This window comes from Hippopotamus amphibius, chromosome 4, assembly GCF_030028045.1.
Source record: "Hippopotamus amphibius kiboko isolate mHipAmp2 chromosome 4, mHipAmp2.hap2, whole genome shotgun sequence".
NCBI classification, from domain to species: Eukaryota; Metazoa; Chordata; class Mammalia; order Artiodactyla; family Hippopotamidae; genus Hippopotamus; species Hippopotamus amphibius.
The window spans coordinates 183,789,180-183,813,830 of NC_080189.1; the positions used below are offsets into that span (position 1 = coordinate 183,789,180).

At 34.8% G+C, this 24,651-nt stretch overlaps 22 non-coding genes across 22 annotated transcripts; all 22 read left to right on the forward strand.

The window, feature by feature from the left end:
• The first annotated feature begins 932 nt into the window (after positions 1 to 932).
• Positions 933 to 1,004, forward strand: LOC130852855 (small nucleolar RNA SNORD113/SNORD114 family). Its single transcript, XR_009053558.1, has one exon. It is a non-coding gene; the product is annotated as a small nucleolar RNA SNORD113/SNORD114 family (small nucleolar RNA).
• An 867-nt stretch (positions 1,005 to 1,871) lies between these two features.
• On the forward strand, positions 1,872 to 1,943 carry LOC130852755 (small nucleolar RNA SNORD113/SNORD114 family). Its single transcript, XR_009053475.1, has one exon. It is a non-coding gene; the product is annotated as a small nucleolar RNA SNORD113/SNORD114 family (small nucleolar RNA).
• A 907-nt stretch (positions 1,944 to 2,850) lies between these two features.
• Positions 2,851 to 2,922, forward strand: LOC130852808 (small nucleolar RNA SNORD113/SNORD114 family). Its single transcript, XR_009053519.1, has one exon. It is a non-coding gene; the product is annotated as a small nucleolar RNA SNORD113/SNORD114 family (small nucleolar RNA).
• An 853-nt stretch (positions 2,923 to 3,775) lies between these two features.
• Positions 3,776 to 3,849, forward strand: LOC130852835 (small nucleolar RNA SNORD113/SNORD114 family). The gene has a single exon (XR_009053543.1). It is a non-coding gene; the product is annotated as a small nucleolar RNA SNORD113/SNORD114 family (small nucleolar RNA).
• Positions 3,850 to 6,290: 2,441 nt separating this feature from the next.
• On the forward strand, positions 6,291 to 6,362 carry LOC130852753 (small nucleolar RNA SNORD113/SNORD114 family). Its single transcript, XR_009053473.1, has one exon. It is a non-coding gene; the product is annotated as a small nucleolar RNA SNORD113/SNORD114 family (small nucleolar RNA).
• Positions 6,363 to 8,456: 2,094 nt separating this feature from the next.
• On the forward strand, positions 8,457 to 8,526 carry LOC130852846 (small nucleolar RNA SNORD113/SNORD114 family). Its single transcript, XR_009053552.1, has one exon. It is a non-coding gene; the product is annotated as a small nucleolar RNA SNORD113/SNORD114 family (small nucleolar RNA).
• Positions 8,527 to 9,347: 821 nt separating this feature from the next.
• LOC130852785 (small nucleolar RNA SNORD113/SNORD114 family) lies at positions 9,348 to 9,422 on the forward strand. Its single transcript, XR_009053500.1, has one exon. It is a non-coding gene; the product is annotated as a small nucleolar RNA SNORD113/SNORD114 family (small nucleolar RNA).
• A 2,396-nt stretch (positions 9,423 to 11,818) lies between these two features.
• LOC130852754 (small nucleolar RNA SNORD113/SNORD114 family) lies at positions 11,819 to 11,890 on the forward strand. The gene has a single exon (XR_009053474.1). It is a non-coding gene; the product is annotated as a small nucleolar RNA SNORD113/SNORD114 family (small nucleolar RNA).
• A 1,005-nt stretch (positions 11,891 to 12,895) lies between these two features.
• LOC130852811 (small nucleolar RNA SNORD113/SNORD114 family) lies at positions 12,896 to 12,967 on the forward strand. Its single transcript, XR_009053522.1, has one exon. It is a non-coding gene; the product is annotated as a small nucleolar RNA SNORD113/SNORD114 family (small nucleolar RNA).
• Positions 12,968 to 13,290: 323 nt separating this feature from the next.
• Positions 13,291 to 13,364, forward strand: LOC130852766 (small nucleolar RNA SNORD113/SNORD114 family). Its single transcript, XR_009053483.1, has one exon. It is a non-coding gene; the product is annotated as a small nucleolar RNA SNORD113/SNORD114 family (small nucleolar RNA).
• Positions 13,365 to 14,252: 888 nt separating this feature from the next.
• On the forward strand, positions 14,253 to 14,327 carry LOC130852795 (small nucleolar RNA SNORD113/SNORD114 family). The gene has a single exon (XR_009053508.1). It is a non-coding gene; the product is annotated as a small nucleolar RNA SNORD113/SNORD114 family (small nucleolar RNA).
• Positions 14,328 to 15,912: 1,585 nt separating this feature from the next.
• On the forward strand, positions 15,913 to 15,984 carry LOC130852825 (small nucleolar RNA SNORD113/SNORD114 family). The gene has a single exon (XR_009053533.1). It is a non-coding gene; the product is annotated as a small nucleolar RNA SNORD113/SNORD114 family (small nucleolar RNA).
• A 205-nt stretch (positions 15,985 to 16,189) lies between these two features.
• Positions 16,190 to 16,261, forward strand: LOC130852776 (small nucleolar RNA SNORD113/SNORD114 family). Its single transcript, XR_009053492.1, has one exon. It is a non-coding gene; the product is annotated as a small nucleolar RNA SNORD113/SNORD114 family (small nucleolar RNA).
• Positions 16,262 to 17,173: 912 nt separating this feature from the next.
• Positions 17,174 to 17,245, forward strand: LOC130852812 (small nucleolar RNA SNORD113/SNORD114 family). Its single transcript, XR_009053523.1, has one exon. It is a non-coding gene; the product is annotated as a small nucleolar RNA SNORD113/SNORD114 family (small nucleolar RNA).
• Positions 17,246 to 17,568: 323 nt separating this feature from the next.
• On the forward strand, positions 17,569 to 17,642 carry LOC130852767 (small nucleolar RNA SNORD113/SNORD114 family). Its single transcript, XR_009053484.1, has one exon. It is a non-coding gene; the product is annotated as a small nucleolar RNA SNORD113/SNORD114 family (small nucleolar RNA).
• Positions 17,643 to 18,530: 888 nt separating this feature from the next.
• Positions 18,531 to 18,605, forward strand: LOC130852796 (small nucleolar RNA SNORD113/SNORD114 family). Its single transcript, XR_009053509.1, has one exon. It is a non-coding gene; the product is annotated as a small nucleolar RNA SNORD113/SNORD114 family (small nucleolar RNA).
• Positions 18,606 to 20,190: 1,585 nt separating this feature from the next.
• On the forward strand, positions 20,191 to 20,262 carry LOC130852826 (small nucleolar RNA SNORD113/SNORD114 family). Its single transcript, XR_009053534.1, has one exon. It is a non-coding gene; the product is annotated as a small nucleolar RNA SNORD113/SNORD114 family (small nucleolar RNA).
• Positions 20,263 to 20,467: 205 nt separating this feature from the next.
• LOC130852777 (small nucleolar RNA SNORD113/SNORD114 family) lies at positions 20,468 to 20,539 on the forward strand. Its single transcript, XR_009053493.1, has one exon. It is a non-coding gene; the product is annotated as a small nucleolar RNA SNORD113/SNORD114 family (small nucleolar RNA).
• A 912-nt stretch (positions 20,540 to 21,451) lies between these two features.
• LOC130852813 (small nucleolar RNA SNORD113/SNORD114 family) lies at positions 21,452 to 21,523 on the forward strand. The gene has a single exon (XR_009053524.1). It is a non-coding gene; the product is annotated as a small nucleolar RNA SNORD113/SNORD114 family (small nucleolar RNA).
• A 323-nt stretch (positions 21,524 to 21,846) lies between these two features.
• LOC130852768 (small nucleolar RNA SNORD113/SNORD114 family) lies at positions 21,847 to 21,920 on the forward strand. The gene has a single exon (XR_009053485.1). It is a non-coding gene; the product is annotated as a small nucleolar RNA SNORD113/SNORD114 family (small nucleolar RNA).
• An 888-nt stretch (positions 21,921 to 22,808) lies between these two features.
• On the forward strand, positions 22,809 to 22,883 carry LOC130852797 (small nucleolar RNA SNORD113/SNORD114 family). The gene has a single exon (XR_009053510.1). It is a non-coding gene; the product is annotated as a small nucleolar RNA SNORD113/SNORD114 family (small nucleolar RNA).
• A 1,585-nt stretch (positions 22,884 to 24,468) lies between these two features.
• Positions 24,469 to 24,540, forward strand: LOC130852827 (small nucleolar RNA SNORD113/SNORD114 family). The gene has a single exon (XR_009053535.1). It is a non-coding gene; the product is annotated as a small nucleolar RNA SNORD113/SNORD114 family (small nucleolar RNA).
• Positions 24,541 to 24,651: the final 111 nt, after the last annotated feature.

Consider the following 24,651-nt stretch of genomic DNA (forward strand, 5'->3'; position numbering starts at 1 on the left):
AATAAACAATGTAGAAATAATTGAGGTGACAGAATATAATATTGTATGTACAATTACTAATGGTTTCTTGAGTCATGTAAGATGAATACATGTCTGGAACTCTTGAGGTCCTATTTGAAGCGAATCTGAGGATTTTTCTTTGGGTATCTGCCTTGGGTGGCATCTTTTTTAAGGAGCCAGGAGTCCACTGTGAGAATCATCCAATTTTTAGGCTTTCTTTTGCTTTGTTTCCTAAGGGTAATTACTATGCTAATAGTACGTTTGAAATATAACCAAAGATGGCCATTTTTGTCCCATTGATGAGTAATTAAAATGAATCTTTCTATTGACTATTCATACATGAAACTTGATAGATAATAAAATATGAGAGAGATAATGATATGAGAATTTTCTAGAGACATTATCTATATCGAGTGTTTGTTGCATTTTGAAAGTACAGAGTGTTAAATTTGTAATTAAGCCTTATTCCATGATGATGTACCTTGTGACTGAATCTCTGTGTTCTAAGTAGAAAGACTAATGTCAATAATAGTCAAATTTCTTGTCTTGGTTTAAGTGATTTTTTTTTCACTAAAGAACATTTAATCATATTTTTTCTCATGGTTTTGTTGATTTCTGAGTTTGTGTCCCTGTGTGTGTCTGTGTGTATTAAGGGTGCAGTTCAAAACTTCCATACAGGATAACAGAAGGCCAATTATAGCTCAGTCAGAAATAGAGAATTTGATGAAACATTAATTGATTAATAAATAAAGGAAAAACAGCATCTAATTTAAAAAAGAGTTTCATTGATGTGAAATTGAACTATTTACACGGTAGGGATATCATGCTCTTTTTGGGTTTTGCAAATAACAGAGTTTTAAAATATTTGTGAATGGATTACTTGATTAGCCAATAAACAGATTGAAAATGAACAAAGAGCAGAGACGTATTCATGGACCAAGTGTGATGATCGTGCCAGGAAGAGTCCTGAATGATGAAAACATGTCTGATACTCTGAGGTCCAACATAGAGCATATGCAGTCTATTTCCTTTGTTGAAATTGTTTCTATAGGAAGATGTCAGAAATACAGAGAGCATATTCTTGTTGATTTCATAGTTATAGTTGTTTTTAGTAATCGATCTGTGATGGAATCATTAAGCAAATATAAATAAACATATAAGGAAAAATAAGGGGAAGCATTTTTTCATATGAACACCTTTGTTGAAGCAAAAAAATATTGTGAATGAAAGTTGAAAATTGTGAATCTCATTAAATAAATAGGTGAGGGTTATATCTTTGACTAGGTTTCTATAGACATGCCTAGATAAGAGTCGTTTAATTTTTGAGGTTTTTTCTTTTAACGAGGTAAAAAATAAATAGAAAAAGAATAACTAATAAATAATTACATACTGAGTAAATGAAATGTCAAAAACAAGCATCAGTGGTGATTTGATCTCAATATTTTCATCATCTTCTGTGTTTTGTACTCCTCAGAATGAACACACTAGAGATGATTTAGAGTCTTCCATAGTCACCAGATCTGTGGTTGCCTCTGTATAATAGGAGGATGGAGATTAATGTGAGTAATAGTTGAAGTTCTTTTTTCAGTTTGTGTTTCTGTTTATGAAGTTCACTGTATCAGTAAGAAATGTTGAATATGAGTAAAGAAGGTAGCTGCCTTTCAATGTTGACTATGTTATTACAAACCATTATGTTGATTAATGCATATATGGAAAACTGAGCATTAATATGAGATATATATATTAAACTAAGAATAATTCTATATACATCAAGGCTTTTGTTTTTTTAATTGTACAGCTAAAATTGTTAGTGAATTTGTGCTTTATACAATAAAGAACTAGAAATATATGTAGAAAAAGTGGGGCAATATTGGATCAATGATGACCACCCGTGGCGTGTGAGTTGTGTACGATGAACATGCATCTGGAACTCTGAGATCCAACGCAAATCTATTCCACTGTCTTGTTTGAAGTGATCCTATAGGCTGAAGTTAGGAATATACAAAGATGTTTGTTTTGGTTATTGTGAGCATCCATTTTTCTATTTTTATGATCAGATCAATGAAATAGTATATATACAAATTTGTGAATTAAATAATGATGAATATGAAGCCTTTTCCATAATAAAAATATGTGGTTAGTCAAAAATTACTATTACATAGTAATACATTAATATATATTGAGAAGACTTTTTTTAGGTAAAAAGTGATATAAAGATGTTATCTCTTTGGTTAGGAGTGTTACAGAAAATAAGTATTAGTTACTAATTGAGTCAGGAACCAATTTGACATTTGAATCATTAAGGGAAAAAGAAACAAATATTACCATAAATTAGTAAATGAATACACTAGTGTGTGCAAATGAATAGCGGCATATTGGATCCATGGAGAGAATATCTGAGTATTTTTATCAGCTGCTCTGCTTTTCTTCTTCAGAATGGATGTTCTTGCTACTTCAGCTTCTGCTGTGCTCAATTGTCATGCTGCCTCTGTGTCAGAAAGAAACTAAGGTAAATAACGGGCAAGGTTGTTGTCTTGGTTTGGATGATGTGTTTGAGGGTACTCATGGGGTTATTAAAAAGTTTTAAATTAATCAAAATTTATTTATAGTTCAGTGATAAAACTGAGAAGAAATATTATTTTGAATAATTGAGAATGTGCAGGACTGAGGTTGAATACTGTGAGAGATGGACTTTTAATGGGAAATGATTCTGTAAACTGAGGTTAGGGGTATTGAAGGGTCTTATTCTTGGGATTTTTAGTGAACCATATATTATTTTTATTATTACCAATTAAGTAATGCTTTAATCAATACAAATATGGAAATGAACGAGGAGAAGAGACTCAGTGATGGACCAATGATGATGATCGTTTCGGGAAGAGTCCTGAACGATGAAAACATGTCTGAAACTCTGAGGTCCAATGCAGAACATAGGTAGTCTCTCCCTCTTCGAAAGTGCTTTTGTAGAAAGAGGTCAGGAATATTCAAAGATCATATTATGGTATTAGTGTTAATGGATCTCTGATGGAACCATTAAGCAAATATAAATTAACATATATGGAAAAAACAGAGTGAAGCATGGTCCAAATTGAGCATATTTCGTGAGTGACACTGTTAATAAACATTGAAAACACTAATGCCCATTAAATAAATGGGTGGGAGTCACCTATTTGACCAAGATTGGATAGAAATGTGTGTCAGTTTAATTGTTCTGCCTCAGACTAGTGGTTGTGTTTTTTTCTTTTAACAAGACAAAAATAGACGGAATAAGAAAAAATAGTAAATACCTAAATACTGAGTAAATGAAATGTAGAAAACAAGGATCAGTGATGAATAGGTCTCAATATTTTTATTCTCTTCCATGTTCTGTACTCCCTAGAATGAACGCTGTAGAGATGATTTAGCATCTTCCATGAACTTGAGCTCTGTGGTTGCCTGTATATAATAGAAGGGTGGAGACTAATGTGAGTATAGTTGAAGTTCTTTTTTCAGTTTGTTTTTTTATAAAAGTAATTCACCATATTATGAGGAATGTGGAATATAAGAAGGAAGCTGTATCTCAGTGTTGAGTATGGATATATAAACCATTATATTGATTAATGCATTTATGAAAAACAGAGTATTATTGTGAGATGAATTAAACTGAGAGTAATTCTATGTACATCAGGGGTCTTCTTGGGTTGTTTTCTCTTTGAATTGTACTGCTGAAATTAGTAGTGATTTTTTAATTTAGCCAGTAAAGAAATAGAAATGTATGTAGAAAGAAGAACAATATTGGATCGATGATGATTTCTGGTCATCAATATGAGTCCTACATGATGGACATGTGTCTGGAACTCTGAGGCCTGATATTAAATTAAGCTTGTCCATTCTCAACTTGAGAGGATGTCCTATAGACAGCTGTTAAGAATAAGTGAGGGGCTTATTTTTCGTCTTTGCATTCATGCATTTCATTCTATTATTATAATTGGATGATATGAGGATCCATCAATAAGTACATAACTAAAACTAAAATGAAAGGAATAAAACACTTTCCAATTACCAAAATATGTGGTGAGACAAGAAATACTACTAATATGTCATGGAAACCATGAAGTTCTATTAGTAGTGAATAGTACCTGACCATTACCACTTAGGGTAAGAATGAGGTAGACAGGATAATTTGTAGACAACCTAAAATTCCGGCTCAGTGGCAAGTGAAATGGTTCGTTTTCAGCAGACGTTATATATACGCTAAATTAATGATTGCCTAAACATCTGTGTGAGTGTTGGAGCAAGGGTAAGTGGAGAATGTCTCAACCATGTTTGTCGTCTGCTTTGCTTTATACCCTCAGAGTGGACGCACTGGACCTGAAGGAAAGATTGAGCCCCAGCCTAGGATGGCATCTTTGTTTCAGGAGCCAGGAGAGCAGTGTGAACAGAATCAAATTTGTAGTTTTGGGTTGGATGGTTTGTCTAATATATTTCCTGTATTAATAAAACATTTGAAGTATAATTAAAGAAGGCCATTTTTATACTATCGACAATCGATTAATGTGAAGCATTATATTGATTAATGCATGTGTGAAAACCCAATCATAAACATGAAACAGATATAATGATGTGAGTGTTTCTAGAGACATGTTAGCGGTATCAAGGCCTTGTTGGATTTTGTGAATCATAGAGTTATAAATTATAATTAGTGAATCGATGAATTAATCAATTAACAATAGAGAATGAAGAGACACTCATCTTTACTGGATCAGTGAGGATAAATGTGGTCTTTCTCTTTGTGCATTTTCATTTGTTATGATAATTGTGCCAATGAAAGCATCAACCCAGCAATCTGCTGATCAATGGCGAGCAGGTCTCAATGTCTCTTATCACCTTCTCTGTCTGGTACTTTTCAGAATCGAAGCTGGAGGTGATTAGAGGCTCCCTTGTGATGAAGATTCTCATTTTCAGGTTGCTAGGGGACTGAGACCCAGGTGAGTAATGGCCAACATTCCTGTCTTGGTTTTGAATTTGATTTAAGGGTTTTCATTCTATTCTGAAACGTAATGGATCTATAGCGTAGGGTTGATTATGGCCTGTTGAAAATAAGCTGTGAGAGCTTATGCTGATGAAGTGATAATGTAGACCTGGAAATTCATCAATGGGAGAGATCCCATGCGTGGTGGAATAATGATTGGAGAGATGTTGGGGATACTCGAGGGTCTTGGGTTTTGGGTATTTGTGTCTTTATTTCATTAGTGTCAATGATGTAATGATTTCATGGATAGAGATATATCAAAGAATGAATTAAAATTGGAACTTAGGGGACCCACGATGAAGTTGGGTGGAGGACGAGGCATGGGCGAGGACCATAAGTATCTGGTAGCTTGAGGGCCAAGAACGATACATACTCTGTTTTCTATGTTTATTTGATCCTATAGACAGGTGTTTGAAATGTATAACGTCATGCTCTTTTTTTGGGTTAACAGATTTTGTTTTAGTATTACTAATGGATCAATAATAGAACCATTAAAGATATATAAATGATAGCTTAAAAAGAAAAGGTAAATTATTATCTATCTATGAATATATATTGTCAGCCAAGAAATGGTAACAAAAATTGCCAACGCTGATGCCCATTAGGAAATGAACGGACCAATGATGTCACCTCTTTGGCCAAGCATCACACAGATGTGATGATGAAGTGTCAGTTATTGATCTGTGTCATTCTCAAGGTTGAGGTTCTTTTTGTTCATAGAAAAATTCTCTGAGTTATGAAAAAGTTATAATCTCCTAATTAAATGAGTACTATAAATCTAGAAAGCAAGAATCAATCATGGTAAATTTTCCTTTTTTCTTTTAACATCCACTGTGCATTGTCCTTCTGCAAATGGACACATTTGCCCAGATTAAGTGTTATTCCGTGGTCGCGCAGCTTATGTTTGCATTGCTCTGTTAGAAGCACAGGAACCAATGTGAGTGATCCTCAAAATTCTTGTCTCGGTTTCAGTGATTTTTTTTTGTCTGTGCGTGTATTCACTGTATTATTTGAAAGTTCCATACAGAATAAAAGAAGGCCAACTGTAGCTCAGTGACATATATTGAATTTTATGAAACATTAATTGATTACTGCATAGATGAAAAATGCCATCATTTTTAAGAAATATACTTTGCTGTGAGAATGAATTATTTACAGAATTAGGATATCATGACTCTTCTTGGGCTTTGTGAATAAATTGTTTCAAATTATTATGATTTATTTTCTAAATTAGTCAATAAACCATATGGAAATGAGTGAAATAAAAGAGGGACGACATTGGATTGATGTTGACTACTGGTGGTGTATAAGTCATGTATGATGAATACGTGTCTGGAACTCTGAGGTCCGATACCAATGGAATCTAGTCCGTTGCCCTCTTTGAGTTGATTCTAGAGACCATGTGTATAATATATACAGGGGACTTGTTTTTGGTCTTTCTGTTTATGCATTTTCTTTATATTTTATAATTGGGTTAATGAAATAAGCAATAAACAAGCATATAAATAAATAAAGATGAAGGCAGTGACATATTGTCCAATTATAAACATGTGTGGTAATAGAAGAAACAGTGTTAGTAAATTTGAAAACAGTGAAGTCCAAAGAGAAAGAAATGGTACATGACTGAAGAATCTTTGGCTATGAGAAATATGGACAATTATAGTAATAATCACTGCTCATTTTCTCAGTCAGGGTCAAGTTTTAAATTCATTTTCTTAAGAGCAAATGAAATAAATATACTCCAAATTAATGATTGTCTAAGTCACTAACAATGAAATGCAGGAGGCAAGGATCAATGGAGATTGGTTCCCAATTTTTCGTCATCTGCTCTGCCCTGTACTCAGAATGGATGCTCTTGAGCTGATTGTAGCACCTTCCATGGTCAGGAGCCCTGTGGCTGCATCTGTGTGTCAGGAGGATGGAGAACAATTTGAGTAGTAGTCAGTGTTCTTGTCTTGGATTGAGAAGAATTTTTAAAAAGATACTTATGTATTGTCAGAAAAGTATCAAATGTAAGTCCGTACCTGCCAATGTGAAATACTATTGATATGAAGCAATATGATGACTAATCCAAATATGAACATCGGTGTTCAGTTAATGAAAGAGTTGAGTGTCGGGGGAGATAATTGTTTAGATGGATGTTAGGGTTATTTAAGGGTCTTACTCATGATTTATTTGTGTGACTTATGTTTATTTATTTATTTATAAATATTTATTTATTTATTTATTGGGCTGCGCTGGGTCTTAGTTGCAGCATGCAGGATCTTTAGTTGCGGTATGCAGGCTCTTAGCTGTGGCATGCAGACTCTTAGTTGCAGCATGCAGGATCTAGTTCCCTGACCAGGGATTGAATCTAGGCCCCCTGCGTTAGGGGCGTGGAGTCTTAACCACTGCACCACTAGGGAAGTCGTTTAAATAATAGCAAATTAATCGATAAACAGATGTCGATGATAGTGGAGAAGAGAGCCCCTGCTGAATCAGTGGTGCCTGAGGAAGCATAGGAGTCATATATGGTGACTCCTATGTGTCCGTAACCGATTCCAGACAGTGCAAGATCTAGTCAATCTCCTGTTATAAATGGCCCCATGGGTCGATGTTAGGAAAATACAAACATCATATTCCATTTTGGGATTTAGGTATATTAATAATAATAAATTGGTAATCGAGCCCTGAAAAAAGTGTTAAAAAAAGATGAAAAGAAGAAGGTGAAGCATTATCTTATAGGATCATATGTGGTCAGGCAAGAAATTGTATTAATAAAATAGAAAATATTCATGCCCTTTAAGCAATAAATGAATAAGTCTTTTGCCTTTTTTGCTTAAAGGATCATACAGACAGCGATAAGTTAAGAATCATGGTTATTACTCTGGCTCAGTCTCAAGTTTAAGGTTTTGTTTTGTCCAGAGGAAATAACACTACGCTATGAAAAGTTAATGAATTCCTAAATGAGTAAATGAAATGTGGAAAAGAAGGATCAATGGAGATAAGGTTTGAAATTTTTATCATCTTTTCTGCTCTGTATTCCTTATAATGGATGCAGTCAAGCCAGTTGAAGGATTCTTCCATGGTCGTGAGATCCCTGGTTGCAGTTGTGTGTTAGGACTGTGGAGACCATGTGAGTAATAGACAAATTCTGGTCTTAGTTTCAATATTTTGTTTAAGGGTATTGACTGTATTATTGCCAGTTGTGAAATATAATCAATGAAATCCAAATAGCCCATTGTAAAATACGGGATTAACATGAAGTATTATTTTGATTAATTAATACAATAAAAAAAGTGTAATTAATGAAAGAGATACTGACACAAGAATGATTCTAAGTATGTATTAGAGATATCTAAGCTCTTCAGTTCCAATGAATAACCATTTTTAAAATTATAATTACTGAATTACGAATTGACCAGTAAATAGTGTGAAAATGAATGAAGAAAAAGAGGTGCAGTGCTGGATGAGTGATGACTATGGGCAGCGTGAGTCACGGAGGATGACTGTGTGTCTGGGACTCCAAGGTCCAATACAATTAATCGAGTCCATTTTCATTATTTGAAGGTATTCAACAGAAGATGTCAGAATATACTCGGATCTTGATTTGCTCATTATGTGCATGCATTTTCATCTATGATTATAACTGGATAAGTGAGAGACTCTGGAAATAATTCTATAGATCAGTAAAGATGAATGCATGAAGCATTGTCCATTATATAAATATGTGAATCATATATGACTGTTAACTGTTTTCTAAGGGAATAAAAGTTCATAATCTGGTCAAAGGCCAAACTTGTTCATTTTCTTAAGAGAAATGAATATTCACACCCAATTAATCATTAACTAAGTTCTGGTTTAATGACAGGTGAAAGCAGTGATCAGTGGAGAGAATGTCTCAACCGTTTTTGCCATCTGTTCTTCCCTGTCCTCCTCAGAAGGGACACAGTGAACCCAATTTAAGGTCTTTCCCTTGATCCGCAGCCTTAAGATCGGATCTGTGGTTAGGATCCTGGAGACCTGTGTGAGTAATAAGCAAATTCTTTCCTTGGTTTGGGTTTTTTGGTTTAGGGTCTTCACTATATTAACAAAAGAATTAAAAATATTCCAGGAAGTCCAAAGTGTCCTTGTGAGAAATGTGTAATTGATAGAATTACAATGATTACAGCATTTACAAGAAGTTGTATAATTAATAATAAAGATACATTGATGTGAGAATGACTCCAGATACATATCAGGGATGACAGGGACTTCTTGGTGTTTTGTGAATCATATAGTTTTAAAATTGTAATTAGTGAGTTTATGAATTAACCAATAAATGATATAGAATGAATGAAGAGAAAGCCCTCTTTTCCAGATCGATGAGGATAAATGGCAGCGTGTGAGTCATCTATGAGGAATAATACGTGTCTGGAACTCTGAGGTCCAATAGACAAGAAATGCAGTCTTTCTCTTCGTGCACCTTCGTTGGTTATGATAATTGAGCCAATGAAAGCATCAATCAACAAATGCGTGGATCAATGGAGAGCAAGTCTCAATGTCTGTTATCACCTTCTCTGTTCGGTATTTTTCAGAATCGAAGCTCAAGGTATTTTTAGGCTCCATTGTGATCAAGTTTCTTGTTCTCAGGTTGTTACAGGACAGAGAGCAAGGTGAGTAATGCTCAAAGTTCTTATCTTGGTTTATGTCATTTGTTTAAGTGTTTTCATAGTATTCTTTGAAAGTAGTAAATATAATCAAATGGTTAACTATGTCCCAATGATAGATATAAGACCTTATGTTGATTAATTGATAATATATAACAGTCATATTTATTAATGACAGGTGTAATCTATGTTGGTATTAATTAGAAACAAGTCAGGGATAGTCATGGCGTGTTCTTTGGCTTTCGTTACGCAAATATTTATTTTATTATTATCAGTGAAGTAATGATTTAATTGATATAAACATATAAGTAAACAAACTAAAAGTGAGCCCAAATGAACCAATGATGATTAACACATGACCATGGATGGTGAAAAATAAGCGCCTGGAACCCTGAGGCCCACACAATCCATGCTGTTTGTCTTTGTTTGTTTCATCCCATGCATAGGAGTTAAGAATGCACAAAGTTCTAGTGCTTAGACTGAGTTTAAAAATTATTAATACAGTCATGAGAGCGACATTATGGTGTAATTGTGGACATATGTGATGAGGCAAGACATATTAATAAAAATGGCCAGCGTTGATGTCCATCATGAAATGGATGGCTCAAGGGTGTCACCTCTCTAGCCAAGTATCAGATAGACTTGAACTATGCAGAGCTGATTTTATTGTTTGGAGCCAATCTCAAGTTTGAAGTTGCTCTTTCTGTTAAGAGAAGACAATGGTCTGCGTTATAAAAAACTATAGCTTCCTAAATGACTGGGTAAGTGACATGTAGAATGCAAGAGTCAATGGCGATAAATTTTCTTTTCTTTTTTTTTGCTTTGACCGTGCTTCATATTGTTCAAAATGGGCACATTCACGCTGATGAAGCATCGCTCCACAGTGACGTACCTTATGATTTCATCCCTGTGTTAGAAGCATTTCTCGTCTTGGTTTCACTGATTTTTTTCCCTCTGTGTGTGTATACGGTGTATTGTTTAAAAGTTCCATATAAAGTAACAGAAGGACAATGCAGCTCAGTGATATAGAACTTCAAGAAACATCAATCGATTAATGCATTGATTAACAATAGTGTATACATTACAAAGGAGATACATTGCTGTGAGAGTGATCTATTTACAGTTAGCGATATCATGACTCTTCTTTCTCTGACTAATAGGGTTTTTCAATTATTATGAGTGAATTACTGAATTAGTCAATAAACAAATGAACAGAGAAAGGAGACTCAGTCATGGGCCAGTGATGATGATGGTGACGGGAAGGGTCCTGAACGACGAAAACGTGTCTGAAACTCTGTGGTCCAACAAGAACACAAGTAGTCTATTCCCTGTGTGAAATTATTTCTATAGAGAGGTGTCAGGAATATAAAACAATCATATTCTTGTATTGATTTCATTGACTTAGATTTGTTATTATTAATGGATCTGTAATGGAATCATTAAACAAATATAAATAAACATATAAGGAAAAATAGGGTGAAGCATTGTCCCAACTGGAATTTTGTGAGGCAAATGATACATTAATAAACATTGAAAACACTGAAGCCCACTACAGACATGAGTGAGTCACCTATTTGACCAAGATTGGATAGAAATGCACATGTAAGAATCAGTTTAATTGTTCTGCTTCAGACTAAAGACTCTTTTAACAAAATAAAAAATATTGATAGAAAGAAAAAATAGTGACTACCTAAATAGTGAGTAAATGAAATATGGAAAATAAGGATCAGTGGCAATTAGGTCTGAATACTTTTTATCATCTCCTGTGTTCTCTACTCCTCAGAATGAAGGCAGTAGAAGTGATTTAGCATCTTTCATGGGCACGAGCTCTGTGCTTGCCTCTGAAGAGTCGGAGGATAGAGATTAGTGTGAGTAATAGTTGAAGTTCTTTTCTCAGTTTGTTTTTTTATTAAAGTAATTCAATGTATGCTTAAGAAAAGTGGAATATAAATAAAAAAGGCAGCTGCATCTCAGTGTTGAGAATGGATATATGAACCATTATATTGATTGATGCATATATGGAAAACTGAGCGTGTTAATGACAGATATATTAAAGTAAAACAATTCTATACACACCAAGTCTTTTCTTGTTTTTTTTTAAATTGTACTAACATTATTAGTGAACTTGTGATTATACAGTAAAGAAATAGAAATGTATGTAGAAAAAAAGGGACACTATTGGATCGATGATGACTACTGGTGATGTATGAGTCGTGTGCGATGAATACGTGTCTGGAACTCTGAGGTCCGATGCAAATGGAACGTAGTTCATTGCCCTGTTTGAAGTGACCTTGTAGGCAGTGGTTAGGAATATACAAAGATCTTTGTTTTGGTTATTATGACAATGCATATGTTTTCTATTTTTATAATTGGATCAATGAAATACACAATATACAAATGTGTAAAATAAAAATAAATGGTGAATGTGAAGCCTTTTCCAATTATAAAAATATGTGTTTAGCTAAGAATTACTATCATATAGTAATACATTAATATATATTGAAGAGACTGATAACAGTTGGGAAAGAATTGGTATAAGGGTGTTACCTCTTTGGCTAGCGGTGATATAGAAAGTGATAGGTGTTAGTTACTGAGTGAGTCAGTTACAACTTTGACATTTGATTCATTAAGGGAAAAAGAAATAAATATTACCATAATTTAGTCAATGCCTCAAATACTGTCTAAATGAGTAGTGGGATATTTGGGTTAATGGAGAAAATATCTCAATAATTTTTTTTAAAGCTCTTTATTGGAGTATAATTGCTTTACACTGTTGTGCCAGTTTCTGGTGTACAAGCTCAGTATTTGTAATCACCTGTCTGCTTGTTATTCTTCAGGACAGATGTTCCTGCTACTTCAGCTTCTGCTCTGCTCACTTGTCCCACCACCTCTGTGTCAGGAAGGAAGCTATAAGGTGAGTGATGGGCGAGGTGGTTGTCTTGGATTGAGTGATATGCTTGAGGGTACTCACAGTGTTATTAAAAAGTATTAAGTTAATTAAAAAGTTACTCATAGTTGGATGCTAAATCGGAGAAGAAACAGTATTTTGAATAATTGATAATGTGCAGGATTGGGATCGAAAATTGGAAGAGATAGACTCTCAATGGGAAATGATTCTTTAAACTGAGGTTAGGGGTGCTGAAGGGTCTTATTCTTGGGATTTTTAGTGAACCATACGTTGTTTTTATGATTACCAATTAGTTGATGATGCAATCAATACAAATATGGAAATGATGGAAGAAAAGAGACTCAGTGATGGACCAATGATGATGGACGTGATGGGAAGAGTTGTGAACGATGAAAACATGTCTGAAACTCTGAGGTCCAATGAGAACACAAGTAGTCTCTTCCTTCTGGTGAAATAGTTTCTATAGAGAGGTGTCAGGAAGATAAATCGATCCTATTCTTGTATTGATTTCATCAACTCAGATTTGTTTCAACTTAGATTTGAGTATGGATATACAAACCATTATAGTGATTAGTGCATATATGGAAAATAATGTGTTAAAGAGAAATACATATTTGAGGATTATTCTATATGCGTCAAGGCATTTCTTTTTTTTTTTTTTGAATTGTACTGCTAAAATTATTAGTGATTTTTTAAAATTTAATCAATAAAAATAGAAATATGTAGGAAAATAGAAATAGTATTGGATCAATGATGATTTCTGGTCATCAATATGAGTGGTATATGGTGAATACTTGTCTGGAACTCTGAGGTCCAATATTAAATTGATCATGTCCATTCTCAACTTGAGAAGGTGTCCTATAGACAGATGTCAAGAATAAGTGAGGGGTTTATTTGTGGTCATTGTGTCATGGATTTTCATTCCATCAGTATAATTGGAGAATCTATCAATAAATATATAATTAAAAATAAAGATGACTGGAGTAAAAACAATTTCCAATTACCAAAATATATGTTGAGCCAAAGTATACCATGGACACCCTGAATTTCAATTAAAAATAAATCAGACATGACTGTGAGCACTTAGGGTAAGGATAAAGGGCCAGGAGAAGCGATGGACAACTTCTGCATTGTGGCACAGTGGGAAGATCGAAGTGTTTCGTTTTCAACGGGTTTCCCATATCCACTGCGTTAGGGAGCGCCTAAATAAGGATGTGAACGTGGAAGCAGGGATGAGTGCAGAGTGTCTCCACCATTTTATTGTCTGCTTTGCTTTATACTCCTCAGAGTGGACGCCCTGGAGCTGAAAGGAGGATGCTACCTTGAGCAACAGCCTAGGATGGCATCTTGGTTGTAGGAGCCAGGGGACCCATGTGAGCATCATCTAATTCCTAGTTTGGGGTCGGGTGGTTTCTCTAAAAGGCATGCCTATGCTAGCAATATGGGTGAAAGACAATTAAAGAAGGGCATTTTTATCCTATTGATAAACAAGAAATTGATAGGAAGCTTTATATTGATTAATGCATATGTGAAACCCCAATAATAAATATGAGAGAGAGAAAATGATGTGAGAATGGTTCTAGAGACAGGTGAGTGGTCCCAAGGCCTCGTTGGGTTCTGCGAACCCTAGAGCATCAAAATTGTCATTGGCGAATTAACAAATGAATCAGTCAACAATATCAAATGAAGAGAAAGTCCTCTTTTGTGGATCGATGAGGATAAATGCCAGGGTGTGAGTCATCAATGACGACTACTACGTGTCTGGAACTCTGAGGTCAAATAGATAAGAAATGTGGTCTTTCTCTTCCTGCACTTTCATTGGTTATGATAATGGAGCCGATCAAAGGCGATCAAAGCCGATCAAAGGCGAGTGGGTCTCAATGTCTGTTATCACCTTCTCTGTTTGGTACTTTTCAGAATCGAAGCTCCAGGTGATTAGAGGCGCCACTGTGATCAAGTTTCTCCTTTTCAGGTTGCTAGGGGACAGAGACCCAGGTGAGTAATGGCGAACGTTCCAGTCTTGGTTTGGGGATTTGGTTTAAGTATAATAGATATGATCAAAAAGTTATCTATGACCCAATGATAAATATGATATGGAACCTTATGTTGATTAATTGGTAACATGTGATATTGCTATTTATTCATGAAAGGTATAATCTATTTTGGTATTAATTAGAGAGAAGTTGGGGTATTCAAGTGTCTTGTTCTTTGGTTTTTGTTGTGTATTTATTTTATCATATATGATTTGGAACTTAACTGATACAAATATATAAATGAATGAACTGAAACCGAGTCTTGAACCAGTGATGATTAGCAGATGAGTCACGGATGACAAATGATAAAGGTCTGGAACCTTGAGGCCCAATACATTCCATACTCTACTTCTTTGTTTATTTCATCCTATGGACAGATGTTAAGAATGTTTAAAGTTCCAGTTTTAAGATGGAGTTTTAAAATTATTAATATTGTATCGGACAAAAAGTTCATTCAGGTTTTTTTTTTTTCATAAGCTGTTACAGAAAAAACCCAAACAAAGTTTTTGGCCAAACCAATATATCAATGAGAGCACCATTAAAGATATAGATAGTAGGTGCAGAAGAACAGATATATTATTGTCTAATGGTGAACATAAATGGTAAGGAAAGAAATAGTAAGAAAAATTCCCAACCCTGATGCCCATCATAACATCTATGGGTGAAAGATGTCACCTCTGTGGCTAAGATTCAGATAGACTTGAAGTATTGGGAGTCGGTTTTGTTGTTCTCAGTCTCAAGTATGGAGTTTTTCTTTCAAGAGAAAACAGTGTCTACATTATGAAGAAGCTATGCATTCCTAAAGGACTGGGTAAATGGAATGGAGAATGCAAGAGTCAATGGCGATAAATGTGTTTTCTTCTTTTTTTTCCTCGACTGTGCTTCCTGTTGTTCAAAATGGACACATTCACGCTGATGAAGCATTTTTCCACGGTGATGCACCTGACGATTGCATCTCTGTGTTAGAAGCATAGAGACCAACGTGAGTAACAGTCAAATTCCTTGTCACAGTTTTGTTGATTTTTTTTGTCTCTCTCTGTGTGTGTATTGTGTATTGTTTGAACACTCCATGTAGAATAACAGAAGGCCAACTGTAGCTCAGTGATAACTATTGACTTTTATGACACATTAATAGATAGTAATACTGAGTAGGTGAAAAACAGCATCTAACTTAAAAAAGAGATACATTTAATGAGAATGATCTATGTACACAGTAGGGTTATCGTGACTCTTCTAAGGTTTTGTGAATAATAGGGTTTTTAAAAAATTATTATAAGTGAATTACTGAATTAGTCAGTAAACAGAATTGAACAAAAAAAAGAGATTCAATCATGGACCAATGATGCTGATCGTTTCGGGAAGAGTCCTAGACGATGAAAACATGTCTGGAACTCTGAGGTCCAATGCATACGTAAATAGTATTTTCCCAACTTTTTCTATTGAGAGAGTTCAGGAATATAAATAGATCATATTCTTGTATTAATGTGTTAAAGTAAGAATATTTCTATGTACATCAAGGCTCTTTAATTGTACTGATTAAAATTATTAGTGAATTTGTGATTTATATAATAAAGAAAAAGAAATGTATGTAGAGAAAAATGGACAGTATTGGTCTGATGATGACTACTGGTGGCATACGAGTTGCATGTGATGAATACGTGTCTGGAACTCTGAGGTCTGATGCAAATGGAATCTAGTGCATTCGTCTTGTTTGGAGAGATGTTATAGGCAGTGGTTAGGAATATACAAAGATCTTTGTTTTGGTTATTATGACCATGCATGTCTTCTGTTTTTATAATTGGATCAATGAAATAGTCAATATATAAATGTGTGAAATAAAAAAATGATGGGTGTGAAGCCTTTTTCAACTATAAAAATATGTGCTTAGGCAAAAATTACTATCATACAGTAATACATTAATATGTTTTGAAAAGACCAATAACCATTAAGAAAGATGTAGTATAAGGGTGTTACCTCTTTGGCTAAGGGTGTTATAGAAAGTGACAGATATTGATTACTGACTCAGTTACAACTTTGACATTTGATTTATTAAGGGAAAAAGAAATAAATATTACCATAATTCAGTCAATGCCTCAATTACTATGTAAATGAATAGTGGGATATTTGGGTCAGTGGAGAGAATATCTCAGTAGTATCATCACCTTGTCTGCTTTTATTCTTCAGAACAGATGTTCCTGCTGTTTCAGCTTCTGCTCTGCTCACTTGTCATGCCACCTCTGTGTGAGGAAGGAAACTAAGGTGAATGATGGGTAAGGTGGTTATCTTGGATTGGGCGATGTGCTTGAGGGTACTCACAGTGTTATTAAAAAGTATTAAATTAATTAAAAACATATTTCAATGATAAATATGATAAGAAAAACTATTTTGAATAATTGATAATGTGTAGGACTGAGGTAAAAACTTGGAGGAGATGGACTTAATGGGAAATGATTCTGTAAACTGAGGTTAGGGGTATTAAAAGGTCTAATTCTTGGGATTTTTAGTGAACCATACGTTGTTTTTATGATTACCGATTAATTGATGATGTAATCAATACAAATATAGAAATGATGGAAGAAAAGAGACTCAGTGATGGACCAATGATGATGGACGTGATGGGAAGAGTTGTGAACGATGAAAACATGTCTGAAACTCTGAGGTCCAATGAGAACACAAGTAGTCTCTTCCTTCTGGTGAAATAGTTTCTATAGAGAGGTGTCAGGAAGATAAATCGATCCTATTCTTGTATTGATTTCATCAACTCAGATTTGTTTCAACTTAGATTTGAGTATGGATATACAAACCATTATAGTGATTAGTGCATATATGGAAAATAATGTGTTAAAGAGAAATACATATTTGAGGATTATTCTATATGCGTCAAGGCATTTCTTTTTTTTTTTTTTGAATTGTACTGCTAAAATTATTAGTGATTTTTTAAAATTTAATCAATAAAAATAGAAATATGTAGGAAAATAGAAATAGTATTGGATCAATGATGATTTCTGGTCATCAATATGAGTGGTATATGGTGAATACTTGTCTGGAACTCTGAGGTCCAATATTAAATTGATCATGTCCATTCTCAACTTGAGAAGGTGTCCTATAGACAGATGTCAAGAATAAGTGAGGGGTTTATTTGTGGTCTTTGTGTCATGGATTTTCATTCCATCAGTATAATTGGAGAATCTATCAATAAATATATAATTAAAAATAAAGATGACTGGAGTAAAAACAATTTCCAATTACCAAAATATATGTTGAGCCAAAGTATACCATGGACACCCTGAATTTCAATTAAAAATAAATCAGACATGACTGTGAGCACTTAGGGTAAGGATAAAGGGCCAGGAGAAGCGATGGACAACTTCTGCATTGTGGCACAGTGGGAAGATCGAAGTGTTTCGTTTTCAACGGGTTTCCCATATCCACTGCGTTAGGGAGCGCCTAAATAAGGATGTGAACGTGGAAGCAGGGATGAGTGCAGAGTGTCTCCACCATTTTATTGTCTGCTTTGCTTTATACTCCTCAGAGTGGACGCCCTGGAGCTGAAAGGAGGATGCTACCTTGAGCAACAGCCTAGGATGGCATCTTGGTTGTAGGAGCCAGGGGACCCATGTGAGCATCATCTAATTCCTAGTTTGGGGTCGGGTGGTTTCTCTAAAAGGCATGCCTATGCTAGCAATATGGGTGAAAGACAATTAAAGAAGGGCATTTTTATCCTATTGATAAACAAGAAATTGATAGGAAGCTTTATATTGATTAATGCATATGTGAAACCCCAATAATAAATATGAGAGAGAGAAAATGATGTGAGAATGGTTCTAGAGACAGGTGAGTGGTCCCAAGGCCTCGTTGGGTTCTGCGAACCCTAGAGCATCAAAATTGTCATTGGCGAATTAACAAATGAATCAGTCAACAATATCAAATGAAGAGAAAGTCCTCTTTTGTGGATCGATGAGGATAAATGCCAGGGTGTGAGTCATCAATGACGACTACTACGTGTCTGGAACTCTGAGGTCAAATAGATAAGAAATGTGGTCTTTCTCTTCCTGCACTTTCATTGGTTATGATAATGGAGCCGATCAAAGGCGATCAAAGCCGATCAAAGGCGAGTGGGTCTCAATGTCTGTTATCACCTTCTCTGTTTGGTACTTTTCAGAATCGAAGCTCCAGGTGATTAGAGGCGCCACTGTGATCAAGTTTCTCCTTTTCAGGTTGCTAGGGGACAGAGACCCAGGTGAGTAATGGCGAACGTTCCAGTCTTGGTTTGGGGATTTGGTTTAAGTATAATAGATATGATCAAAAAGTTATCTATGACCCAATGATAAATATGATATGGAACCTTATGTTGATTAATTGGTAACATGTGATATTGCTATTTATTCATGAAAGGTATAATCTATTTTGGTATTAATTAGAGAGAAGTTGGGGTATTCAAGTGTCTTGTTCTTTGGTTTTTGTTGTGTATTTATTTTATCATATATGATTTGGAACTTAACTGATACAAATATATAAATGAATGAACTGAAACCGAGTCTTGAACCAGTGATGATTAGCAGATGAGTCACGGATGACAAATGATAAAGGTCTGGAACCTTGAGGCCCAATACATTCCATACTCTACTTCTTTGTTTATTTCATCCTATGGACAGATGTTAAGAATGTTTAAAGTTCCAGTTTTAAGATGGAGTTTTAAAATTATTAATATTGTATCGGACAAAAAGTTCATTCAGGTTTTTTTTTTTTCATAAGCTGTTACAGAAAAAACCCAAACAAAGTTTTTGGCCAAACCAATATATCAATGAGAGCACCATTAAAGATATAGATAGTAGGTGCAGAAGAACAGATATATTATTGTCTAATGGTGAACATAAATGGTAAGGAAAGAAATAGTAAGAAAAATTCCCAACCCTGATGCCCATCATAACATCTATGGGTGAAAGATGTCACCTCTGTGGCTAAGATTCAGATAGACTTGAAGTATTGGGAGTCGGTTTTGTTGTTCTCAGTCTCAAGTATGGAGTTTTTCTTTCAAGAGAAAACAGTGTCTACATTATGAAGAAGCTATGCATTCCTAAAGGACTGGGTAAATGGAATGTAGAATGCAAGAGTCAATGGCGATAAATGTGTTTTCTTCTTTTTTTTCCTCGACTGTGCTTCCTGTTGTTCAAAATGGACACATTCACGCTGATGAAGCATTTTTCCACGGTGATGCACCTGACGATTGCATCTCTGTGTTAGAAGCATAGAGACCAACGTGAGTAACAGTCAAATTCCTTGTCACAGTTTTGTTGATTTTTTTTGTCTCTCTCTGTGTGTGTATTGTGTATTGTTTGAACACTCCATGTAGAATAACAGAAGGCCAACTGTAGCTCAGTGATAACTATTGACTTTTATGACACATTAATAGATAGTAATACTGAGTAGGTGAAAAACAGCATCTAACTTAAAAAAGAGATACATTTAATGAGAATGATCTATGTACACAGTAGGGTTATCGTGACTCTTCTAAGGTTTTGTGAATAATAGGGTTTTTAAAAAATTATTATAAGTGAATTACTGAATTAGTCAGTAAACAGAATTGAACAAAAAAAAGAGATTCAATCATGGACCAATGATGCTGATCGTTTCGGGAAGAGTCCTAGACGATGAAAACATGTCTGGAACTCTGAGGTCCAATGCATACGTAAATAGTATTTTCCCAACTTTTTCTATTGAGAGAGTTCAGGAATATAAATAGATCATATTCTTGTATTAATGTGTTAAAGTAAGAATATTTCTATGTACATCAAGGCTCTTTAATTGTACTGATTAAAATTATTAGTGAATTTGTGATTTATATAATAAAGAAAAAGAAATGTATGTAGAGAAAAATGGACAGTATTGGTCTGATGATGACTACTGGTGGCATACGAGTTGCATGTGATGAATACGTGTCTGGAACTCTGAGGTCTGATGCAAATGGAATCTAGTGCATTCGTCTTGTTTGGAGAGATGTTATAGGCAGTGGTTAGGAATATACAAAGATCTTTGTTTTGGTTATTATGACCATGCATGTCTTCTGTTTTTATAATTGGATCAATGAAATAGTCAATATATAAATGTGTGAAATAAAAAAATGATGGGTGTGAAGCCTTTTTCAACTATAAAAATATGTGCTTAGGCAAAAATTACTATCATACAGTAATACATTAATATGTTTTGAAAAGACCAATAACCATTAAGAAAGATGTAGTATAAGGGTGTTACCTCTTTGGCTAAGGGTGTTATAGAAAGTGACAGATATTGATTACTGACTCAGTTACAACTTTGACATTTGATTTATTAAGGGAAAAAGAAATAAATATTACCATAATTCAGTCAATGCCTCAATTACTATGTAAATGAATAGTGGGATATTTGGGTCAGTGGAGAGAATATCTCAGTAGTATCATCACCTTGTCTGCTTTTATTCTTCAGAACAGATGTTCCTGCTGTTTCAGCTTCTGCTCTGCTCACTTGTCATGCCACCTCTGTGTGAGGAAGGAAACTAAGGTGAATGATGGGTAAGGTGGTTATCTTGGATTGGGCGATGTGCTTGAGGGTACTCACAGTGTTATTAAAAAGTATTAAATTAATTAAAAACATATTTCAATGATAAATATGATAAGAAAAACTATTTTGAATAATTGATAATGTGTAGGACTGAGGTAAAAACTTGGAGGAGATGGACTTAATGGGAAATGATTCTGTAAACTGAGGTTAGGGGTATTAAAAGGTCTAATTCTTGGGATTTTTAGTGAACCATACGTTGTTTTTATGATTACCGATTAATTGATGATGTAATCAATACAAATATAGAAATGATGGAAGAAAAGAGACTCAGTGATGGACCAATGATGATGGACGTGATGGGAAGAGTTGTGAACGATGAAAACATGTCTGAAACTCTGAGGTCCAATGAGAACACAAGTAGTCTCTTCCTTCTGGTGAAATAGTTTCTATAGAGAGGTGTCAGGAAGATAAATCGATCCTATTCTTGTATTGATTTCATCAACTCAGATTTGTTTCAACTTAGATTTGAGTATGGATATACAAACCATTATAGTGATTAGTGCATATATGGAAAATAATGTGTTAAAGAGAAATACATATTTGAGGATTATTCTATATGCGTCAAGGCATTTCTTTTTTTTTTTTTTGAATTGTACTGCTAAAATTATTAGTGATTTTTTAAAATTTAATCAATAAAAATAGAAATATGTAGGAAAATAGAAATAGTATTGGATCAATGATGATTTCTGGTCATCAATATGAGTGGTATATGGTGAATACTTGTCTGGAACTCTGAGGTCCAATATTAAATTGATCATGTCCATTCTCAACTTGAGAAGGTGTCCTATAGACAGATGTCAAGAATAAGTGAGGGGTTTATTTGTGGTCTTTGTGTCATGGATTTTCATTCCATCAGTATAATTGGAGAATCTATCAATAAATATATAATTAAAAATAAAGATGACTGGAGTAAAAACAATTTCCAATTACCAAAATATATGTTGAGCCAAAGTATACCATGGACACCCTGAATTTCAATTAAAAATAAATCAGACATGACTGTGAGCACTTAGGGTAAGGATAAAGGGCCAGGAGAAGCGATGGACAACTTCTGCATTGTGGCACAGTGGGAAGATCGAAGTGTTTCGTTTTCAACGGGTTTCCCATATCCACTGCGTTAGGGAGCGCCTAAATAAGGATGTGAACGTGGAAGCAGGGATGAGTGCAGAGTGTCTCCACCATTTTATTGTCTGCTTTGCTTTATACTCCTCAGAGTGGACGCCCTGGAGCTGAAAGGAGGATGCTACCTTGAGCAACAGCCTAGGATGGCATCTTGGTTGTAGGAGCCAGGGGACCCATGTGAGCATCATCTAATTCCTAGTTTGGGGTCGGGTGGTTTCTCTAAAAGGCATGCCTATGCTAGCAATATGGGTGAAAGACAATTAAAGAAGGGCATTTTTATCCTATTGATAAACAAGAAATTGATAGGAAGCTTTATATTGATTAATGCATATGTGAAACCCCAATAATAAATATGAGAGAGAGAAAATGATGTGAGAATGGTTCTAGAGACAGGTGAGTGGTCCCAAGGCCTCGTTGGGTTCTGCGAACCCTAGAGCATCAAAATTGTCATTGGCGAATTAACAAATGAATCAGTCAACAATATCAAATGAAGAGAAAGTCCTCTTTTGTGGATCGATGAGGATAAATGCCAGGGTGTGAGTCATCAATGACGACTACTACGTGTCTGGAACTCTGAGGTCAAATAGATAAGAAATGTGGTCTTTCTCTTCCTGCACTTTCATTGGTTATGATAATGGAGCCGATCAAAGGCGATCAAAGCCGATCAAAGGCGAGTGGGTCTCAATGTCTGTTATCACCTTCTCTGTTTGGTACTTTTCAGAATCGAAGCTCCAGGTGATTAGAGGCGCCACTGTGATCAAGTTTCTCCTTTTCAGGTTGCTAGGGGACAGAGACCCAGGTGAGTAATGGCGAACGTTCCAGTCTTGGTTTGGGGATTTGGTTTAAGTATAATAGATATGATCAAAAAGTTATCTATGACCCAATGATAAATATGATATGGAACCTTATGTTGATTAATTGGTAACATGTGATATTGCTATTTATTCATGAAAGGTATAATCTATTTTGGTATTAATTAGAGAGAAGTTGGGGTATTCAAGTGTCTTGTTCTTTGGTTTTTGTTGTGTATTTATTTTATCATATATGATTTGGAACTTAACTGATACAAATATATAAATGAATGAACTGAAACCGAGTCTTGAACCAGTGATGATTAGCAGATGAGTCACGGATGACAAATGATAAAGGTCTGGAACCTTGAGGCCCAATACATTCCATACTCTACTTCTTTGTTTATTTCATCCTATGGACAGATGTTAAGAATGTTTAAAGTTCCAGTTTTAAGATGGAGTTTTAAAATTATTAATATTGTATCGGACAAAAAGTTCATTCAGGTTTTTTTTTTTTCATAAGCTGTTACAGAAAAAACCCAAACAAAGTTTTTGGCCAAACCAATATATCAATGAGAGCACCATTAAAGATATAGATAGTAGGTGCAGAAGAACAGATATATTATTGTCTAATGGTGAACATAAATGGTAAGGAAAGAAATAGTAAGAAAAATTCCCAACCCTGATGCCCATCATAACATCTATGGGTGAAAGATGTCACCTCTGTGGCTAAGATTCAGATAGACTTGAAGTATTGGGAGTCGGTTTTGTTGTTCTCAGTCTCAAGTATGGAGTTTTTCTTTCAAGAGAAAACAGTGTCTACATTATGAAGAAGCTATGCATTCCTAAAGGACTGGGTAAATGGAATGGAGAATGCAAGAGTCAATGGCGATAAATGTGTTTTCTTCTTTTTTTTCCTCGACTGTGCTTCCTGTTGTTCAAAATGGACACATTCACGCTGATGAAGCATTTTTCCACGGTGATGCACCTGACGATTGCATCTCTGTGTTAGAAGCATAGAGACCAACGTGAGTAACAGTCAAATTCCTTGTCACAGTTTTGTTGATTTTTTTTGTCTCTCTCTGTGTGTGTATTGTGTATTGTTTGAACACTCCATGTAGAATAACAGAAGGCCAACTGTAGCTCAGTGATAACTATTGACTTTTATGACACATTAATAGATAGTAATACTGAGTAGGTGAAAAACAGCATCTAACTTAAAAAAGAGATACATTTAATGAGAATGATCTATGTACACAGTAGGGTTATCGTGACTCTTCTAAGGTTTTGTGAATAATAGGGTTTTTAAAAAATTATTATAAGTGAATTACTGAATTAGTCAGTAAACAGAATTGAACAAAAAAAAGAGATTCAATCATGGACCAATGATGCTGATCGTTTCGGGAAGAGTCCTAGACGATGAAAACATGTCTGGAACTCTGAGGTCCAATGCATACGTAAATAGTATTTTCCCAACTTTTTCTATTGAGAGAGTTCAGGAATATAAATAGATCATATTCTTGTATTAATGTGTTAAAGTAAGAATATTTCTATGTACATC